Genomic DNA, 13478 nt, shown 5'->3' with positions numbered 1-13478 from the left:
AAAGAAACAGCAAACTTACGCTGCGCTTATATCTTATGTCTCAAAAATAATAGTGCTAGTGGACTGACCAGATTCTGAGGGGATCATGTTTTCAAGAAAGACACTAGAAAGCTAGGAGGAGAATAATAGGGTGAGAGAGGGCTGGACTCAGTCATGTTCAAGTTCTTTTGGAGGAACTGAGGATAGGCACCTGAGGCACACAAAAACTTGTGTTACATTTTGTGAAAGAACCAGAAGGTGGAAGTTATGAAGTGACGGATTTAATTTCAATTTAAGAAAGAATATTCTAGGGCCGGCCTGGTGGCGCAAGTGGTTTAAGTGTGCGTGCTCCACTGCGGCGGCCCAGGATTCGCCGGTTCGGATCCCGGGCGTGCACCAACGCACCGCTTGTCAAGCCATGCTGTGGCAGCGTCCCATATAAAGTAGAGGAAGATGGGCACGGATGTTAGCCCTGGGCCAGTCTTCCTCAGGAAAAAGAGGAGGATTGGCAGATGTTAGCTCAGGGCCGATCTTCCTCACAAAAAAAAAAAAGAAAGAAAAGAAAGAAAGAATATTCTACCAACCAAGATCTCCAAGAAAGCAGACTGCTTTGAAGGGTTCTGACGATGAGCTCCTGACCACTGGGGGCATCCAAAGAGAACATCGTTCAGAGATACCGTAAAACAGGTTCCTGAGTTAGGTGTGTTGTGGACTGAAGGATACAGTGAGGTAAATATGTTCATCTAGAAAGGAGCTGGCTGTCTACTCACGGGCTGACAATATGTTGGAGGGGGTCACTGTGTTCTATAGTCTGGTCCTCAACTTTCCTCACCTTAAAACTCAATTATGTCAATGGATCAGATTTGTGCACAAAGAGCTGAGATTTGTGGGACCAACTTGTATTAACCAAACTCATAAAAGCAGATGTATAAACCAGAATGTCATTTATTAATTTGCAATGGAGAGGATATAGGAAAGGTGATTCAGAGGTCTAATTATTAAGCAGAAGCTTGCCTGTTGAGCACTAAATTGAATTGCAGCTGAAGGCAAGCTAGTCTTCCTCATTCAGGTTTTAGAGGAGTGAATTCTCTGTTTCCTCCAAAAGAGTAAATCTCTCCAGTCACTGCAAGGATTGTATACACCAGAGTCAGTGTCTCCAGCCTCTGGCCAGGACCAGATAAACACTGTGAAATTTGTGCTCTTGGGGCCCAGTTTATAGGTGTCCTCAGAGCCCCTTCTTTCATGTGCTCTTTCTTTAAGTCAAAGGGGATAAAATTAATTAGGCTTAAGCTTTCTCAGTTACAACCACATCTCAGACATACCTGCTTGAGATTATATTCAAGTCACCCAGATCCAGTTGGGGTGTTCCCAAAGCTGTTCTGTTGCAGGAATGTTGTGAATGCCCTGCAGCCCACACCCTGAAATGTAGAGGCAGAAAGCTGGCTGGATGGCTTCCACAGGCTCCTAGAGGCTCCCGGGGTGGCACAGCCTGGAAGAACTTGCCAGGGTCCAGGGCTGTGTCTTGGGCAGCATCTAGCTTGCAGGCTCAGAAACCACACTAATGGTGGAAGGCACAAAGAGCTCAAAGAGACTGATCTATGTAAGCCAGAATGCCATTTTATTAATTTACAACAAGAAATTGACTCAGGCAGAAGGACATGCTCATGTCAGCCTGGCTTGCATTCTCTTGCTATAAACAAGTCACATTATCATGAGGATGCTTAGTAATGTGACCCAGAGCACAAGGAGTTCGTCATAGGATTGGAATGTTTAACGGCATTGGTTTCTCATAGCCTAATGTGTCCCTCTCCACAACAGGTGTACACACTTGTCAGGTGGAAGACTCTAAGAGCCTCACTGCCTTCCTCTCCCCTGCCAGCTTCTTGTGTTTTGAGTGTATCTTTCTGCTTAGCAAATATTCGTTGAGCATCTACTATGTGTTGTATGATAAAGAATTTGTGCCCGGCTCCTGGCATGGAGCTTCTAAAACCTTTGGAATTTCCCAAGTGATAGAAATGTCTTATGTATTCATGAGATTCTTGGATCACACCTGAGTTTATGCTAATGAGTGACTCTTGGAGGGCCCCTTGATAGCTTCAGGATGGGAGCTGGTCACCAGAAAGACCACCCATGCCATTGGAGGGGCGGGACTTGGAGCCAGCCTGACCTCCAGGGAGGGGAGAGAGGCCGGAGATTGGGTTCAATGAGATGGCCAATGATTTAATCCATCATGCCTACTTAGTGAAATGCCAATGACAACTCAGCGGAGCTTCCTGGTTGGCGACCACATTCATGTGCTAGGAGGGTGGTGCGCCCTGATCCACGGAGGGAGAACACTGAAGCTATGCATTTGGGACCCTCCCAGATATCGCCCCATGTGTCTCTTCATTTGTCTTGTCCTGATCTGTATCCTTTATAATAAAACTGTGATTGTAAGTATAGCACTTTCCTGAATTCTGTGAGTCGTTGTAGAGAATTATCACACCTGAGGGGGCTCGTGAGAAACCCCCGGGCTTGTCGCCAGTTGGTCTGAAGTGCGGGCAGTCTTGGTGGACCATGCCCTTTCACTCATGGGGTCTGCACTGACTCTGAGTGGTTAGTGCCAGAACTGAAATGCAGTTCACCAGTTGGTATCAACATACTATGTGCCAGGCACTGTTGGAGAAGCCATAAATACCAGCCATAATCATTCTTCAAGAGAGTATAATACAGTCGCTTTGGTTTCCATTAGGCAAATTGCGGTCATGTTCTAGTTCTTCTATTGCAGGACCATCTTGATCGGGACCAGGGTCAACCCAAATTCTTTGGACTTTCACAAACAGCCCTTAGGTTTACTCCCGAAGGTATTGGGCTAGGTCCTGGGACATTAAGATATAAATCCTCCCCTGGAGGGCCGGCCCCATGGCTTAGCGGTTAAGTGCGCACGCTCCGCTGCTGGTGGCCCGGGTTCGGATCCTGGGCGCGCACCGACGCACTGCTTCTCCGGCCATGCTGAGGCTGTGTCCCACATACAGCAACTAGAAGAATGTGCAGCTATGACATACAACTATCTACTGGGGCTTTGGGGGGGGGAATAAATAAATAAAATCTTAAAAAAAAAAAAATCCTCCCCTGGAGAGGCTCTCAGATTACTGTGGGAAATAACCTTCAGTCATGGTGTTAAGTGCAATAGGAAAAAGCTGTACCTGTTAGAGAGACAGGAGCGGTCAACAGGAGGCTGAGGCCAATAAAAGCTTCTGGAGCTGTCCTGTAAACTCCGGTTTGAAGAATGACTGGGGCTCACCAGCTAGATCGAGACGGGCAGGCACTGCGGGCTGAGACGACAGCACGTGCAAAGGCACGGAGGTATGGGAGAGCGTGGAGTCCATCCAGGCCCAGGAAGCATGGTGGCGCAGGAGGGAAGGATCCCCAGTGGGAGAAGGTGCTGGAGAGCCTCGATGCCCTGGAGACGGAGTCTCCCACAGACAGTGGTGAGCCCAGGAGAGGCAGCGAGTAGCTAATTTTTAACTCTTTATTTTATTTTCCTATCACTCTATGTTATTGTAATGGAAAATCTGGAAAACAAAATAAGAGTAGACACAAAAACTACAAAACGTAGGCCTTGTCTCACCCCCCCCCCCCCAACAATCACTGCCACATTCCCACGTTTTTCCTTCTGGGCTCTTTCCTAGATAGCATTTTACACAGGTGCAGTCAGAGTGTCTACACTATTTTGGATCCTGTGTTGTTCTCATACACCATGACAGAAGCGCTTCACCGTTTTATGTTTTGTGTATACAATTTTGTATCCAGCTTTTATTCAATTAAAATATTATTACAATCTTTGTAAATGTGAAATCTCATAACTGCATAATATGTTCTCATTTCGACAAACCATAATTTGTGAACATTTTAGGCTACTTTCAATTTTTGCTGTTGTAAAACTCTCTGTGTCCCCATCAACAGAGGAATGGATATCTTGTGACGTGGTGGAACACTACAGAACAGGGTTCTCAACCTCGGTACCATTGACATTTTGGGTGAGATAATTCTTGGTTGTGCTCTGTAGAATGTTGACCAGTATCCCTGGCCTTACCCACTGGATATCAGTAGTTCCTCCCAACTCAGTGGTGACAACCTAAACTGTCTCAGACATTGCCAGATGTCTCCTGGGGGCAAAATCATGGAGCCATATTCATGGCTATACAGCAATGAAAATAAACGAGCTTCAGTTACAAAAGCAAAGTATAGATGAATCTCACAAACATGATATCAAGTAAAAGAAGTGTGACACAAAAGACTATATACTACATAATTTCATTTCTAAAAGGTTCACAATTTGGCAAAACTAATCTATGGAGTTCAAAGTCAGGATAATGGTTATCCTTAGTAGTAGGTAGTGACTGGATAGATTACTGAAGAGGGTTCTGTGGTGTGGAAGTGTTCTATGGCTTGATCGATTAATTTTTGATATTTTAAATAAGAAATGTTATTACTTTATGTAGTCAAATCTGTTGGTTTTTTTGGTGATATCTTCCATCCCTTTACAAATCCTTTGAAATTTATACAAGTTGTACATATTCATTAAAGAATAATTAGATATTACAGATAAGAAAAAAGAAAAAAATCAACTATAATCTTATTGTCTAGAAATAACTACTATAAATATTTTGGAGTATCAATTTCCAGACTTTTTCTACACATATGTACATGTTAATATGTTACATAATTTCTTTATGTAAAAGTGGGATTATGGTATACGCATATTTTATGACACGGTTTTTAAATTTTTAATGATGTGTCAACATCTTTCCATTTCAATAAATATAGGATTCCATGATCATTTTTAATGACTCAATTCCTAGACATTGAATTGCTGAGTCAAATGATATGATAATTTCAGGACCGGCCCGTGGCTTAGCGGTTAAGTGCGCACGCTCCACTACTGGCGGCAAGGGTTCGGATCCCGGTCTCACACCGACGCACCGCTTGTCCGGCCATGCTGAGGCGGCATCCCACATACAGCAACTAGCAGGATGTGCAGCTATGACATACAACTATCTACTGGGGCTTTGGGGAGAAAACGGGAAAAAAAAAGGATATGATAATTTCAATATTTTTGCTACATATTGCTGAATTGTCCCCCAGATACATTGTATCAGCCTACACTGACCAGCAATCAATGTAGACATATAATAATGACTATTTCTCCACACTGGGATATCAACTCATCATTATTTGATATCCTTCCTCTTCTGCAGAGTTTTTTTGAAAAAGGTTCCTCTTTGCCTTAATTCACGTTTCTTTGATTGCTGGTGATATTGTACATTTTTTCATAGATTTATTGGCCGTTTGGATTTCTTTTGTTAATTGCTTATTCATATTCCTTGTCCATTTATTAGGATGTTAATATTTTCCTTTATGATATTAAGAGCTATTTATAGCTGAAGAATTTCAACCTTTTGTCCATTCTACATATTGCAAATATTTCCTCACAGAATTTTGTTTGATTTTTAACTTTTTAGCAATTTTTTGGCCATAGAACTTTTAAATTTTGTATAGTAAAATCCATCAAGCTTTTGTTTAACAATGTCCCTTGAGTCTTTTGGGTCATGCTTAGAAAGACTTTCTCCAACTCAAAATTATATATATTATTCTATATTTTTCTAGTGCTTGTAGTTAAATCCTGATTCCATCTGGAATTTATTTTGGTGTGTGGTATGAGGTAAGAATCTAATTTTATTTTTTTCTCAAATAACTAGAAAGGTATCTAATCCGTTTTGTGTATGTGTGTGTGTGTGTGTGTTTGTGTGTGTGTGTGTGTGAGGAAGATCAGCCCTGAGCTAACATCCATGCCAATCCTCCTCTTTTTGCTGAGGAAGACTGGCCCTGGGCTAACATCTGTGCCCATCTTCCTCTACTTTATATGGGACACTGCCAAAGCATGGCCTGACAAGCGGTGTGTGGCTGGGAAAAAGTTGTCTAATCCAATTAGCAAATAAATCCATCCTTTCCCAAATTTGAGATGTCACCTTTAACATAGAGAGTATTACCTTCTAATAAATCTAGGTCTATTTCTAGACTTTCTACTCTGCTCTGTTGCTGCATCTGTTTATTCCCATGCCCATATGCCCACATCGGGGCATTGTTATAATTACTGTGGGGTTACATCTTTCTTTTCAATAATTTCTTTGGCTATTATAATGGTCTTTTTCCAAGTGAAATTTAGAATTATTCTGCTAAATCTTAAAAATCCTGTTGGATTTTTTTGAATTTGCATTAAATGCATAGATTAATTTGTAAAGGAATTGACAACATTCCTGTATTATCTTTCTGTCCATGAAAATGCAATTTCTCTACATTTCTTTGAGTCTTCTTTCCCCTCTGTCAGAATATTATCATTTTCTTCATCTAAGCTCTAAACATTTCTTGTTAAATTTATTTCCCGGGTATTTTATATTTTTAATATTATATAAAAATATATTATCTTTTAATGGAAAGGATCTTTTTTCCTTTAGATTTTCTAACTGGCTTTGGTAGGTGTATAAAAAAGCTACTGATTTGTGTGAATATCCATATTTATGGTTTATATCCCCATCTGTGTATATCCAAAAATATTCCAAACTATTTTCAGTTGATTCTCTTGGGTTTTCCCAGTAGAAAACCATATAATCTATAAATAATGATATTTTGCCTCTTCCTCTTAAATATTTAACTGTTTTATTGCATTGATGAGAATTTTCCAAAGTTTCTTGAATAATATCAATTATAGTCATCATCTTTGTTTCATTAGTATTCCTCATTTATGCAGAACACCTTAAATGTTTCATTTTCAAGTGACTAAAGACATGATTTTGCTTCAAGTGTATTAAGCTATGTTTATCTGTACACCCGCACCATTTTCACCTTAGGAATCTGACAAATACTGCTATTCTTTTGTTACTTTCTTATTATTGATCTTCTGATTGTGTCTTCAATATATTTTATCTTCTCTCTCATCATTTTTGTCTCTTTATCTTTTTACTTTTCATTCTAGGAGACCTTCTTGAATTTGCACATCATGTCACTAATTTCATTTTCAGTAGTATCAACTCTGCCTTTGGCTTCTTCCAATAGAGATTTTAATGTTAAGGGAGTATTTTTTATTAGCTCCTGTTTTGGTTCATCCTGTTGTTTTTTCATCTTAGTCTACTCCCTTCTAATAATTTCCTGATTCACAAGGACCATTTCTTCTTGTACTTTTGTGAGAATGCCTAACTGTTTCTTGAAGATGTCCTCAAGATTCTTTGTCATCATCATTTGAGGTGTGCTTTTCTTCTGAGCATTTTTAAGGGGAAGATATTTTATTATAAAATATTACAAGCATTCAGAAAACTATTGAGAATAATATAATGAATACTTGCGTAAGCCTGACCCAGTTTTTTCAAATCTTAACATTTTTGCCATATTTGCTTTTTTTTTTTTTCTTTTTCTTTTTCTTTTGGTGAGGAAGATTAGCCCTGAGCTAACATCTGTTGCCAATCCCCCTCTTTTTGCTGAGGAAGACTGGCCCTGGGCTAACATCTGTGCCCATCTTCCTCTACTTTACATGTGGGATGCCGCCACAGTATGGCTTGATAAGCGGCGCGTAGGTCCACGTCCAAACCTGCCAAACCCGGGCCACCAAAGCGGAATGCGTGAACCCAACCACTATGCCACCAGGCCAGCCCCTGCTTCATATTTTTTAGTGTTAAAAAATCACAAATACAGTTGGTGGTAGCCAGTCTCCAAGATGGTTGGCCCCCAATGATCCCCAGTTCCTGTTACTCACACCCTGTGTAGTCCCCTCCCACATTGTAGCGGAACTGGTTTGAGTTGCCAATAGTGTATGGAAGAAGTGATAATATGCACTTCCAAGATTAGGTTACAAAAAGACTTAACTCTCCTCTTGGGTGTGCATTCTCTCTTCCTTGTAGATCATCTGCTCTGGGGAAAGCCAGCTGCCATGTTCAGAGGACACTCAAGCAGTCTATGACCGGCCCGTGTGGCAAGGAACTGAAGTCTTCAGCCAATAGGCAGTAAGAAACTGAGGCCTGCCAACAACCAGCAAGTAGGCTTGAAAGCAGATCCTCTCCCAATTGAGCTTTTAGATAAGACTGCAGCCCCAGCCCACAGCTTGACTGAAGCCTCTTGAGAGACCTGAGCAGACCCACCCAGCTAAACCACTCCCAGAGTCCTGGGCCACAGAAAGTGTGATTAATAAATGTTTATTGTTTTAAGCTGCTAAATTTTGGGGTAATTTATTTTGCAGCAATAGATAACTAATACACAATTGAAGCCCCTTATGCCCCCCGTCACCCGCCAATCCATTTCCTTTCCTTCCCAGAGGAAATCATCATGCTGAACTTGGGGTTTCTACCATTCTCTTGGATGTTTTTTTCCATTATAACTATGCCAACTACTACCATAAAAAAAAACTTATAAATTAATTTTGAGGGTTTTTTAAAAGAAATTCTAATTCCAAATTTTGGAACATTCAATATGAATATGTACTTGTAGTTCAATAAATGATCTTTTAAATTAATGATAACAAATTTTCCTTTCTTAATCTGGGGACTTGCTTGTCTAACATTGCAATGAAATGAAAAAAAATCTATTTTTTTTTTTTCAGTGAGGAAGGTCAGCCCTGAGCTAACATCCATGCCAATCCTCCTCTTTTTTTTTTTTGCTGAGGAAGACTGGCCCTGGGCTAACATCCGCTCCCATCTTCCTCCACTTTATATGGGATGCCGCCACAGCATGGCCTGACAAGCAGTGCATAGGTCCGCGCCCGGGATCCGAACCCTGGGCCTCCAGCAACAGAGCGCGTGCACCTAACTGCTATGCCACGGGGCCGGCCGGCCCCCAAAATCTATTGTTAATAATAACGATTGTAATAATAGCTGGCACCTATTGAGCACTGTTCCAAGTATTAAATCTTTACAAGAAATACGAGGTTATACTTCTATTATCCCAGTTTTATAGATGAGTAACTGAGGCACAAAAAGATTAAGTAACTTGCCCAAGGTTATACAGCTATAGTCAAGTGTTACCAAAACCATTAGGTACTACCAGAGGTCTTCATATAACATAGAAAGAAAAAAGAAGGGAAAAGAGCCAATTAACATAAAACATAGCTGTTAGAGGCTCCTCTACAAATGGCCGTGAGGTCTAAGCTGATCGTCACAGCTGCCCTCTTCCGTCACTTGTTCCATATCCCTCTTACCCTCAGCGGGGCACGGCTCTGTGCCTGGGAGGGAGACTCAAAACTTTATTCCTGGAGGACCTGCCTTCTTGGTGTAATTAATATTAATTGATAATATTAATTAATAGTAAATCAATATTTTATAATATTAATTAATATTACTGGCTTTATTGGATTGCTATACTTTCCCATTAACCAGGTCTTTGGGACAAGGGTACACTAAGATGTGCCCCCAGTGAACCCCTGGGTTCTAGATATTTCCTTCTTCCTCCACTGAACAGCAGAGCCATTTTCCTGTTGGTAATCACAGGGATCACGCGGGCTTAGTTCAGTGACCGTCTTTGCTGGGGCTGCTATAACAAAGTACCACAAACTGCGTGGCTTACAGACATTTATTTCTCAGAGTTCTGGGGCTGGAACTCTGAGATCAGGGTGCCAGTATGGTTGGGTTCTGGTGAGAAGAGCTCTCTTCCTGGCTCACAGACAGCCTCCTTCCGGACTCTTCCCTTTCTTATAAGGACACTAAGTTCATCATGGGAACTCCGCCCTCATGACGTCGTTTAAACCTAATCATTTCCCAAAGGCCCACCTCCTAATACCGTCACATTGTGGGGTAGAGCTTCAACATATGGATACCAGGGTGACATAAACATTCAGCCCATAACAGCGCCGTTCCCCCCGCCCCCACCTCCAGTCTCTGCCTATTGACTCAGCAGCATGAGGAGTCCCAAACGGCCGACGGGCAGCCTCAGCTTCCAATTGAAAGGACACATGATAGTGTTTCCTGGTCTGAACATTTCTCCCTTGGACACTAGGACCTCTGGACCCACTGACTCCCAGATCACTGGCAAGGAAAGCAAAAAATTCTTCCAGTGAGTTATTACGGGTCATAGTGTGAGGGGCCACTCCACTCCTCTCCTTGGTTCCTGGGCCCGTGTGTTCCGGCAATGTCTAAATCCAGGAATGGTGGTGCCGGCAGAAGCCCCGCAGGCAAGGAAGGCAAATCCATCCCCAGGACACGGGTCTGTCCTGTGAGGAGGAGGCGCTGTCCACACACCCCAGTCTTGTCGTTGCAAACAAGGGATTATTGTTTTGCCTCTCAGGGTGCGACCCTCCCTTGGAGAAGCGCCCTCTGTTGGCCTTTCCTAAAATCTGGGGCCGTGAGCATCCTCTTCTAATCCTTTTACCTTTGTTGGTTCCTCGCTGCTTTGGGTAACCTTTTCTCCTTTTGTTAGAGGAGTTTCATCGACGGTGTTTGTGGTTCTGCTTCTCATCCCCCTCGTTGCTTTTGCGAGATTTCCGAGAGGAGTGGAGAAAAATGGCAGCTTTACTGTAGTTTTAATACTGGAATCTGGTAAATTTTAAGTGTGATAATTCTGGATGTTGATGTTATTGGATTGTATTTTAATATTAATTCTGGTATATTTTCTGACATTCTTAAATGAATTTTGAAAATTTGGACTAATACAATACTAATAAATATTTGTATTCATCTAAGACTTTAAAAATTAAAATTCCAAAGTGATCTGGTACAAAAGCAGGCAAAATTAATTAACGTTAGAAATAAGGCTACTGGTCACCCTGGAAGGAGGTAGTGATTGTAGGGGGCACAAGGGGGGCTTCTGCAGTGAGCAATGTCTCGTTCTTGATTTGGGTGCTGGTTATACAAGTGTCTTCAGTTTGTGAACATAATTGAACTGCACACTTATGATATGTGACTTTTCTATATGTATGTTACATGTTAATAAAAATTATTTTTTAACCTAAAAGAAGAACAGCCTATAATTCAAAATAAGTTATGATCCTAGTAAACAACTGATATTTATCTGGCTCAATTAAAATGCAAAGGAGAATTTTAGGCAAAATCTTTAAATATCTGAGTTTTACCATATTCTTCCATTTATTAAGGATTCTATCTTTGATATTAGGTATAATATAACTTTCCTGTGGGGAAAATGGGTTTCTCCAAATAATTGGGTCCTTAGTCATACAATGATAGTGGGGACAAACACCCTAGCCTATATACTATACAACGAATTCCAACATTTTGGGGTTCTGACGTTATTAGTTTCCGCACATGCCAGTCTGCCTCCCTTGGTGATGCTAGGGTTCCAGAATCAGGCCCTAGAACAGCAAGGGCCTCATTGAGGGCAGTTTTATACCCAGCTTATCCGGAGCATCCCCAGACATCTGTTCGGAAGCACTTTGCCCTTGAGTCTGCTTAGGGACAAAGGAAAAATGATAAAAACAGGAACAATGGGTGAGGCCCTAAAATATTTTTCATGAGGCCCGTCAATAATATAGTCATACCATCCCTGTTTGTGAAGCCTCTAAGGCAGTTCCTAGACCTGGGCAATGTTGACATTTTGGATCAGATCATTCTTAGTTATGGGGACTTCCTGTGCATTGTAGGATGTTGAGCAGCATCCCTGGCCTCTACCCACTAGATGCCACTAGCACTCCCCCAGTTGTGACAATTAAAGATGTCTTCAGATATGGCCAAGAGTACCCATCAACCATATTAAGTGTACCTTGTGGTGACTTGATATAGGAGAGCATATTTAAATCTTCAGGTTGATTTTAAACCAAATTTCAAAAATGTTATATAATATATATTAGTAATTTTATCTTTCTTCTCAGCTTTGAAATAATAAATCTGATGCAGTTATGATTAGTTAAAAGCTGTTAACTTTATTCCAAGATTTGATGCCTTTGTTCATTAATGATGTCAAGGATGTACACTTTATATACTGACATATAATGAGAGTCTGAATCCTTAAAAATTCACAGTCTAGTTTTTTTGCAATGGGTTTGCCACCAGAACACAGGTGTCATGAAAACCACTGCTAAATCTAAGCCAAAATGGGAAAAGAAAAGACTCATATCAACATCGTTGTCATTGGACACATAGATTCAGGCAAGACTGCTGCTACTTACTGGCCACCTCATCTACAGATTTGTCGGATAGACAAAAGAACCGTCAAAAATTCGAGAAGGAGGCTGCTGAGATGGGAAAGGGCTCCTCCAAGTATGCCTGGATCTTGGATAAACTGAAAGTTGAATGGGAGCATGGTATCACCATTATTATCTCCCTGTGGAAATTCAAGACCAGCAAGTATTATGTGATCAACATTGATGCCCCAGGACACAGAGACTTTATCAACAACCCGATTACAGACACATTTCAGGCTGACTGTGCTGTCCTGATGTTGCTGCTGGTGTTGGTGAATTTGAAGCAGGTATCTCCAAGAATGGGCAGACCCATGAGCGTGCCCTTCTGGCTTACACACTGGGTGTGAAACAACTAATTGTTGGTGTTAACAAAATGGATCTCTACAACCAGAAGAGATACAAGGAAATTGTTATGCAAGTCAGCACCTACATTAGGAAAATTGGCTACAACCCCGAAACAGTGGTATTTGTGCCAATTTCTGGTTGAAATAGTGACAACACGCTGGCACCAAGTGTTAACATACTTCGGTTCAAGCGATGGGAAGTCACTCAGAAAGATGGCAATGCCACTGGAACCACGCTGCTTGAAGCTCTGGATTGCATTCTGCCACCAACTTGTCCAACTAACCAGCCCTTATGTTTGCCCCTCTGGGACGTCTACAAAATTGGTGGTACTGGTACTGTCCCTGTGGAGACTGGTGTTCTCAAACCCAGCATGGTGGTCAGTGCTACACCAGTCAGTGCTACACTAGTCAGTCAGTGCTACACCAGTCAGTCAGTGCTACACCAGTCAGTGCTACACCAGTCAGTGCTACACCAGTCAGTGCTACAACTGAAGCAAAGTCTGTTGAAATACACCATGAAGCCTTGAGTGAAGCCCTTCCTGGGGACAACGTGGGCTTCACTGTCAAGAACGTGTCTGTCAAAGATGCTCATCCTGGCAATGCGGCTGTTGACAACAAAAATGACCCACCAATGGACGCAGCTGGCTTCACAGCTCAGGTGATTATTGTAAACCACCCAGGCCAAGTCAGCGCTGGATTGTCGCACAGCTCACATTGCTTGCAAGTCTGCCGAGCTGAAAGAGAAGATTGATTGTCGTTCTGGGCAAAAGCTGGAAGATAGCCGCGAATGTTGAATCTGGTGATGTTGCCATCGTTGATACGGTTCCTGGCAAGCTCATGTGTGTTGAGACTTCTCTGACTATCCTCCTCCAGGCTGTTTTGCTCTTTGGGGCAAGAGACAGATGGTTGCTGTGGGTGTCATCAAAGCAGTGAACAAGAAGGCTGATGGAGCTGGCAAGGTCACCAGGTCTGCCCAGAAAGCTCAGAATGCTGAATGAATA

At 41.9% G+C, this 13478-nt stretch overlaps 1 pseudogene; it reads left to right on the top strand.

The window, feature by feature from the left end:
- Window positions 1-11982: 11982 nt before the first annotated feature.
- LOC131417666 (elongation factor 1-alpha 1-like) lies at window positions 11983-13478 on the top strand (annotated as a pseudogene).

Source organism: Diceros bicornis, chromosome 18 (genome assembly GCF_020826845.1).
Source record: "Diceros bicornis minor isolate mBicDic1 chromosome 18, mDicBic1.mat.cur, whole genome shotgun sequence".
In the NCBI taxonomy this organism is placed as follows: domain Eukaryota; kingdom Metazoa; phylum Chordata; class Mammalia; order Perissodactyla; family Rhinocerotidae; genus Diceros; species Diceros bicornis.
This window is presented reverse-complemented; position numbering and strand designations above follow the sequence as displayed.